Source organism: Octopus sinensis, linkage group LG9 (assembly GCF_006345805.1).
Source record: "Octopus sinensis linkage group LG9, ASM634580v1, whole genome shotgun sequence".
In the NCBI taxonomy this organism is placed as follows: domain Eukaryota; kingdom Metazoa; phylum Mollusca; class Cephalopoda; order Octopoda; family Octopodidae; genus Octopus; species Octopus sinensis.
The window spans coordinates 58,479,308-58,489,307 of NC_043005.1; the positions used below are offsets into that span (position 1 = coordinate 58,479,308).

General features: G+C 39.9%; 1 protein-coding gene across 1 annotated transcript in view; it reads left to right on the forward strand.

Annotated features, from left to right (window-relative positions):
• The window catches only part of LOC115215434 (cilia- and flagella-associated protein 65-like), a 1,408,515-nt gene that overhangs the window by 276,104 nt on the left and 1,122,411 nt on the right, over positions 1–10,000 (forward strand). The gene's annotated exons all lie outside the window — the stretch shown is intronic.

Here is a 10,000-nt window from a genome sequence, read left to right on the forward strand (position 1 = left end):
ACTCAAAACGTAGCGGCAGACGAAATACCGCTAAGCATTTCACCTGGCGTGCTAACAATTCTGCCAGCTCACCGCCTTCAGCAAGAGTTATGATAGGAAAAGAGATGAGTGGGACAGAAATACCATAGTAGAGGCAGCATGAGCCTAATCAGCTCCAAGGAGCAGAGACCTTTGTGCTGGTGATTAGAAAAGAGCTGGAACCCTGTTTATAATTTCTCTGGATAATTAATAAAAAATAATAATACATAAATAAATAATAACTCTACATATTGATCCTTGCATATTTTTGATTCAGGAGAGATTAGTTGCTGTTATTTATGACTGGAGTGACCTATTGATTTCAGCCATCTGTGAAGGTTTGTAAAGGTCTTGGATGCTGTCCCACCTTCTCTGGTAAATTAATTAGGAAAAAATAATACTACAACAAAAAAAAAAAAACGGGAAATTTATCTATTCTTATGTACTTTTTTGTGATGAAAGCATAAAGATAAACAAACAAAAAGAAAACAAAATAACAAAGCTAAAATCAAAAGTCTTTTGTTTTATTTTGGGGGAAGGTATAAATCAGTTTACATTTTTGTTTGTTTGTGTGTGTGTGTGAGCATGCATGTGTATGTGTGTGTGTGAGCATGCATATGTGTGTGTGTGTGAGCATGCATGTGTGTGTGTGTGAACATGCATGTGTGTGTGTGTGAGCATGCACGTGTGTTTGTGTGAGCATGCATGTGTGTGTGTGTGTGTGAGTCTGCATTGTGTGTGTTTGTGAGCATGCATGGTGTGTTGTGAGCATGTGTGTGTGTTTGTGAGCCGTGTGTGTGTGTAGCGCATCACTACAATAAACTAAACCAGCCATCATTTGTGAGCAAGTATGGTTTGGCAATAGGTGCCATATTTTTCCTCATTGTCACAAGTGCCTAGGTAGTCCATGATCAGACACAGACCCCCTTGATATAGTGGCACGTCCAGTATGGGATAAGTGGAAGGCAGAAGGGAGGGCCCCATACTAGCTCTTGGCTTGTACTTGCTATTTCTTACTCAGTAAAGCTAAGGAGGTTGGAGAAATGTGAAACAAAATGCTTTGGGCAAAGACGCAATGTGCTGTAACAGTCCAGAAACTGAACTTGCTATCTTTTGATCATGATCTGAATAACTTACCCACTAAGCCAATAGTATGGGTGTAAAGTTTTTGTTCAAGAAATAGCAATATCTTTTAATAGTTAGATACCATTTCTACTGCGTAATAGTAGATTGCCAGCTGTGAATGGGTAACGAAAACAGTTAGTCATTCAGGTCAATTGAACCAAGAAAAGTTATGTGTCTTGCCCACTGATACAAAACGTTATTTATTCATAAACATTAATATTGTTTGCACTGCTCATGAGAAATTACTCAGCAGTTTATGGCATCAAATATTTCTCTTCACTCCAGAAATGTGTCTCACACTTGATGTTATTTAATGAATGACTTTGACACCTGCCAAAAATGTTAAACTAAAATCTTTAGCATTCGTCACTTGATAAAACAAAAATGCTATTTCGGAACCACTATTTCTCTTCTAATTGGCATGATATACCATCTCTTCTTTGCTTAGTTGATTTTGGTAGAGTTGCTGAAGGAGAAATTTATATAAAATGATTGAGAACTTTGACTTGGTTCCGGTTGTTGCAGCTGAGAAATCTTGACAGCTTTGTGAGTTTTAATATTTGAAGACAGCTGAAGGTGATGGTATTACAGAAATAGCACAGCTTTGAATTAAAATGATTTACAGAATTCAGTTCCATTTCTCTGTGTTTGTGTTTAAAACATTGCTGAGCTCCTCTTCATCATTTACAGGGTTTGCTATTGTTATTGTTGTTGTTGTTGTTGCAGTTGTTTGGCCCCAGGTCAGCTATAAATGAACATGTGTAGGTTCAAAGGAAATCCAAATGTAAACCTTTTTATAAAGTGCCTTTTCATTAAGATGGTATGTAGGGTGTAATGTGCGGGAGATTTAGTTACTATTTCTAGCAGGTCTGAATAAAACCTTTCTTGTTCGTTGTGTATTTTCTCCCCCCTTGCTCATTATCTAATAATCTGTTACTGTCTCCTTACATTCTTATGAAACTACCCACCCTCCCCTACCTCTTCCCTGCTAATTCACATATCTTTGCTTTGCTCACCTTCTTGTACCTTGAGAATTTACTCTGTCACCTTACTAACATTTTCTTCTTGGTTACTATTAGTCACTCATATACAATGCCATGTGCCTCCCCTGCAGCAAGACGCCTACACTTGTCCCTCTGTCATACCATTGCCTCTCTGTTCCTGGCATAAAAGCACCTTTCCTTTTGAATACCAGTAGAGACGTGTAGCTTAGTGGTTAAGGTGTTGGGCACATGATTGTAAGATTGTGATTTCAATTTCTGTATCGGGTGACGTGTTGTGTTCTTGAGCAAAACACTTTATCCCATGTTGTTCCAGTCCATTCAGCTGACAAAAGGGATTAATCCTGTGATGGACTGATACTTATTTTATCAACCCTGAAACGATGAAAGGCAAAGTTAACCTCTGCAGAATTTGAACTCAGAACGTAAAGATGGACAAAATACTGTTAAGCAGGAGTGGCTGTGTGGTAAGTAGCTTGCTTACCAACCACATGGTTTCAAGTTCAGTCCCACTGTATGGCACCTTGGGCAAGTGTCTTCTGTTATAACCTCGGGCCAACCAAAGCATTGTGAGTGGATTTGGTAGATGAAAACTGAAAGAAGCCTGATGTATATACATATGTATATGCTTGTGTGTCTGTGTTTGTCCTTCCCATCATTGCTTGACAACCAATGTTGGTGTGTTTACGTCCCCGTAACTTAGCAAAAATTTGTTTGACTAAAGGCAGTGCTCCAGCATGGCTGCAGTCAAATGTGTGGTCAATGCCAATGCTGCCTGACTGGCCCCCATGCTGGTGGTGCATAAAAAGCACCCACTATACTCTCGGAGTGGTTGGCGTTAGAAAGGACATCCAGGTGTAGAAACCTTCCCAGATCAGATTGAAGCCTGGTGCAACCTCCTGGCTTGCCAGTTGTCAGTCAGACCGTCCAGCCCATGCCAGAATGGAAAGTGGACGTTAAATGATGATGATGATGATGATGATGATTCTTTTATTCTTTTATTCCTTGACTTGTTTCAGTCATTTAACTGCAGCCAAGCTGGAGCACTGCCTTTAGTCAAAGAAGTCAACCTCAGGTCTCATTCTTTGTAAGCCTAGTACTTACTCTATCGGTCTGGGGACGTAAACACACCAACATCAGTTCTCAAACGATGTTGGGGGGACAAACACACACACATGCACACACACACACACACTCATGCACACACACGCACACACACACAAACATACATATATGCATACATACATACATACATACATACATACATACATACATACATACATACATACATACATACATACATGCATACATACATACATATATTTATATATATATGTATCTTTTATCTTTCACTTGTTTCAGTCATTAGACTGTGGCCATGCTGGGGTGTTGCCTTCAAGAGCTTTTAGTCGAATAAATCAACCCCAATTACTTATTTTTCTTTAGCCTGGCACGTATTTTCTTGGATCCACTAAGTTATGGCGATGTAAACACATCAATATTGGTTGTCAAGCAGTGGTGGGAGACAAAGAAAAAAAAACACACACACACACACATGACGGGCTTCTTTCAGTTTCCATCAACTAAATCCATTTACAAGTTTTGGTCAGCCCGAGGTTATTGTAGAAGACACTTGCCCAAGGTGCCATGCAGTGAGACTGAACCCAGAACCATGTGACTAGGAAACAAGCATCTTAGCACACAGCCACACACACACACACACACACACACAATATATGTAATTGAATTATATAATATGCACTTTGTGTTTTGTTATGCATGTGATCCCTTAGTCTATGGAAAAATTGTCTTGTATGAAACAAGTCCCTGATGCAAAAAATAGTTGGGGACTGTTGGCATAGAATATGTGTTGGATGGGACATGTCTGGAATGTGAGATGTCTGGAAACACCCTCTTCCATATATCTTCAAACACCAAAGGACATACTCAACTGGATAAGGTTAAACAATTGAGAAGCAAATCTGTTGTATTGAGCAGTATATTTGCTGTAGCCCATCTTTTACACCTAAACAAAACATGTAAATGACAACAATTCCAATCAGTTAAGACTATAAGCCATGTGAGACAATGCCTGGCATTGCATCAGGGCATTTATTATTTATTCTTTTTATCTCAGTTTTTGTTAGAACTCCTGGAGTTTTGCATGTCTAGTGGGCTCACTGCCTGCAGCCTACAGTACCATGCTAGCCGTTCTTTTCAACTATTTAATACTTTCATGATTATAAGTCAGTGAGCTGGCAGAAACATTAGCATGCTGGGTGAAATGCTAAACTCTGCTGAGGTCGACTTTACCTTTCATCCTTTCGGGGTCGACTTTACCTTTCATCCTTTCGGGGTCGATTAAATAAGTACCAGTTACGCACTGGGGTCGATATAATTGACTTAATCCGTTTGTCTGTCTTTGTTTGTCCCTTCTGTGTTTTGCCCCTGTGGGTAGTAAAGAAATAGGTATTTCATTTGACTTTATGTTCTGAGTTTAAATTCTGCCAAGGTTGATTTTGCCTTTCATCCTTTTGAGGTCAATAAATTAAGTACCAGTTGCATACTGGGGTCGATCTAATTGACTGGCCCCTTCCCCAAAATTTCAGGTCTTGTGCCTAGAGTAGAAAAGAATACTTCCATGATTATTCTGGCCATGCCAAGGAGGTAAACCTTTTGTAACAGTTCTACTGGGCACTTTATTTCAACTTCCTTCATATTCCTCTTGATGCCTTCTAATACTATCCCCAAGGAACCAACAATAATTGGCACTATTTTCGCCTTCTTCATTCTCCATAGCTGGGCTCTTTCGTACATAAGAGGATTGTATATATCTATTTCATCCTCTTTCTTCTTGGCTATTCCTGGGTCAAAGAGGCACATAACATTAACTACATAGCACATGTGGTGCATCTTGTCCACTACCACTAGGTCTGGTCTGTTATGCTCTAGTACCTAATCTGTTTGGATTCGGAAATCCCATAGAATTTTACTAGTTTCCAACTCTGCCACTCTCTGCAGTTTGTGCTCATACCATGTCTTGCTTCTTTCTAGCACCCACTTTTCATACAGTTTCCAATGCAATACTTTCACTCCTTCATTATTGTTGTTGTTGTTGATGTTGCTGAGGCTGCCATCTGGCAAAAGACATTAGCATACCAGGCAAAATACTTTGTAACATTTTGTCTGTCCTTATGTACCAAGTTCAAATTCCCCCGAAGTCAACTTTGCCTTTTATCCTTTCGGGGGTCGATAAATTAAGTACCAGATTAGTACTGGGGTTGATGTAATTGTCTATCCCACTCCCCCCAAATTGCTAGCCTTGTGCCAAAATTTGAAACCATCATCATTGTTACTGCTGTTGCTATTCTTGTTGGCTCAGTAGTAGTAGTAGTAGTAGTAGTAGTAGTAGTAGTAGTAGTAGTAGTAGTAGTAGTAGTAGTAGTAGTAGTAGTAGTTGTAGCTGTGTTATTTAAAGTTTACAAGAGTACACAATACACAATAAGAGAATGAAATTAATTTGACTTTAGAATGCCGGGCTAAGTAGTCATGCCACAGACTTCGATCTAGAGCACTTGTAATTGTCTGTGTGTCCCTTGTTACAATGCCAAAATCTTAGGTAAGTTTTTGTGTGAGTTTCTTTGTCTTTTTTTTTTATAAATTTTTGTTTTCTTCTTGTTTTTCTCCACTTTGGAAATAACAAAGAATGTAACCCCCCTTACAGTGAGTAAGTTCAGTTTCATTAGTTAAAGAGAACAAAGAACACACACACACACACACACACACACACACACACACGCACACACACATACATGTGCACTTGTGCCCGCATGCATACACACATGTGCAAACATACACACACATACATGCATATACATACATGCACAAACACATACATGTACACACAAACACACACACAAATGCACATGCACTCACAAATGCACATACATACAAACACACACAAGCACACACATGCACACTCATGCGTACACACACATATACACATATGCACACACTCGCACACACACACACACTATGTGCACATGTGCTCTTGCACGTGCACATACACACACACACATGTGCACACGTTCTCTTGCGCGTGCACATACACACACAAACACACAGACACACACAAACACACACACACACACAAACACACAGACACGCACACACACACACACAGACACACACAGACACACACACACACACAACAAACATACAACTAATTTGCTGCCAGTTGTTGTTGCTTTGAAAAGGAAGCAGAAAAAAAAAAAGACCCCAACAAAACAAACTTTTATCTTCAAAGAGGACGAGAAACAAACAAAATCGAAGTTATATTTAATTAAAGGATTTTTGTATGGGATGTGATAAGCAAAAACCAAAAAAGAAAAAAAAGATACAAGACAATAATAACAAAAAAAAAACAGAAAAAAATTAAAATAATATAAAATAACAACATTGTATATTGAGCTCCTGGTCTTCTTGAGCACAGACAACACTTTAAATTTTAGTTTTAAATTAAATTAATGTTAGATATTAGAGAGCGAGCCAATAGTATCTAGCGGTAATTGAGTGAGTAGTGATAGGAGAGGGGATGATTGTGTATGTGTGTTTGTGTGTGTGTAGGTGATGTTATGCAATTTTTTCAATTTGGGGGCAGTCTTTGTTTTGTGTATATTTTGATTTATTGTAGTATAACATTGTATAGTAATGTATTTTAAAATACAGTTGCTAAAATTAGCTTCCTCAAGAATGATCAGCAAAAAAAAGAAATGGTTTTTTTTTTTTCTCTTACTGAAACTGGGACAACTGACAGGACAGAATTTGTTGGAGTGACAGAACTGGAATCTAATTCTTGTAGAATCTAATTCCAGTCCTTTGCATTTTGAGTTTAAAAATCGTACCAAGGTCAAACTTTGCTGTACATCTTTCTTGTGGGTCATCCTTGTCGTTGACATTGTCTTCTTCTTCTTCTTCTTCTTCTTCTTCTTCTTCTCTTCTTCTTCTTCCAATCAGGACTCACACCATTAGTCACAAACAATAATCTCTAATTCGAGCCTACTCTAATCTACTAAGGATGCGTGTGGCAACTTGAAGATCCACCCACCACATGCGATAGACTGGCAGTTGCACGGGCACGAAAGCAATGTTGTTATCCTCATTCCATAAATGGTTGCTTTTAACAGGTGGAGAGCTGAACCATCCTGGGGTACAGAGGATTCGCAATCTAGACTAGGGTCTGAAAGTTTACCACACCATAGTGGGTTACACCATAGTTCCTCTGCTTTGTGGCAGAAGTAGGAAGAAAGAGTGAGAGAAAGTTGTGGTGAAAGAGTACAGCAGGGTTCACCACCATCCCCCACCAGAGCCTGGTGCAGCTTAGGTGTTTTTGCTCAATAAACACTCACAATGCCCGGTCTGGGAATCGAAACCAAGTTCTTGCGACCGCAAGTCTGCTGCCCTAACCACTGGGCCATTGCATCTCCACTGTTGTCGTTGTTGTAGGTGGTGGTGGTGGTGGTGGTGGCATGTGGTGTTGATGAAATAATATATAAGACATGTGCTGGAGTTGATTTGATTGACAATATCCCCACCACAAATAACCTTTTGGCCTTGTGCCAATGCTAGAAGTCAATATCGCTTTTATATATATATACAAGGCAGTGAGCTGGCAGAATTGTTAGCATACCAGGCAAAATGCTTAGTGGGCATTTCATCTGTCTTTATGTTCCGAGTTCAAATTCCATCAAAGTTAACTTTGCCTTTCATCCATTTTGGGTCAATAAAATAAGTACCAGTTAAGCACTGGGCTTAATGTAATTGGCTTACTACCCACCTTGAACTTGCTGGTCTTATGCCAAAATTCGAAACCAGATGTCTGTTTCATCTTCCACATTATCATCTTGTGGAGGCACATGGCTTAGTTGTTAGGGTGTTTGACTCATGTTTCTAAGATTGTGATTTCAATTCCTGCTTTGAGTGATGTGTTGTGTTCTTGAGTAAAATATTTTGATTCACGTTGTTCCAGTCCACTCAGCTGACAAAAATTAGGAATCATGCAACGAACTGGAATCCCTTCAAGGTGAGGAATTCATATGCCATAGAAACCAGGAAACTGACCCTTATGAGTTGGTCAGGGAGGTAACTTTTTTTTAACCTCATCATCATCATCATCATATAACATCCGCTTTTACATGTTTTACATGGATTGGACGGAATATACTCGAGGCAGATTCTCTACAGCCAGATTCCCATCTAGGTGCCAACCCTCACCTGTTTCCAAGTAAGGTAATATTACCCCATGAACCAGACATGTTCTCACAGAACACTGGAAAAGAATGATACTGCTTGTATGACAGTGACACTCTTTTACAACTCTCATCTGATGTCAAAACAAGGAGACACAAGTACACATATACGCACATCACATACATACACATACACAGACACACACTCAGGCATATATGTGCACACACGTACACACACACACACACATACACACACACACACACACACACACACACACACATGCACACTGGGATCTGGTGCAGTTCTCCTGCTTGTCAGCTCTGGTCAAACTGTCTGACCTATGCCAGCATGGAAAACGGACGTTAAAGGATGATGTTGATATAAGATGAGCTTCTTTCAGTCTCCATCATCCAAATTCACTCACAAAGCTTTAGTCAGCCTGTGACTGTACTAGAAGGCACTTACCCAAGGAACCACAATATCGGACTGAACCTGGAACCATGTGGTTGGGGAGCAAACATTTTGCCACACAGCAATACCTGCACCTATGGTGCACCTAAATCTATAAGAAATATATATATATATATACATACATATATATATATATATAAATATATATATATATATATATATATATATATATATATATATACTACACTCACGGAGTGGTTGGCGTTAGGAAGGGCATCCAGCTGTAGAAACACTGCCAGATAAGACTGGAGCCTGGTGCAGCCTTCTGGCTTCCCAGATCCCCGGTCGAACCGTCCAACCCATGCTAGCATGGAGAACGGACGTTAAACGATGATGATGATGATGATGATATATATATATGTGTGTGTGTGTGTGTGTGTGTGTGTGTGTGTGGAGGCGCAATGGCCCAGTGGTTAGGGCAGCGAACTCGCAGTCGTAGGATTGCGGTTTTGATTCCCAGACCGGGCGTTGTGTGTGTTTATTGAGCGAAAACACCTAAAAGTTCCATGGCGCTCCGGCAGGGGGTGGTGATCCCTGCTGTACTCTTTCACCACTCTTTCTCTCACACTTTCGTCTGTTGGCCTGCTCGCTTAGCCAACGGGGTGGCGTCATTCGAAGGCTAAAACAATGCGAACGCATTGTGACCAGCGTTGTGTAGCAACATCTGATGGTCTGGTCGGAAAGAAAAAAAGAAAGAAAAATATATATATATATACACAAGAGGCTTTTTTTCAGTTTCCATCTACCAAATTCATTCTCAAAGCTTTAAGAATAAAATCTCTTGATTTCATAATTATGGGTTTGTCTAAAATGAATCTTCTTTTATCTATTATTTGTTTCAGTCAATTGCTGGAGCACTGACCCCAGTACTTATTCTTTGTAAGCCTAGTACTTATTCAATCAGTCTCTTTGCCGAACAGCTAAGCTACGGGGACGTAAACACACCAGCATCGGTTGTCAAGCAATGTTGTGGGGACAAACACAGACGCACACACACATGCACACACACACACACACACACACACACACACACATATATACAACGGGCTTCTTCCAGTTTCCATCTAGCAAATCCATTCACAAATCTTTGGTTGGCCTGAGGCTATAGGAGAAGACACTTGCCCAAGGTGCCATGC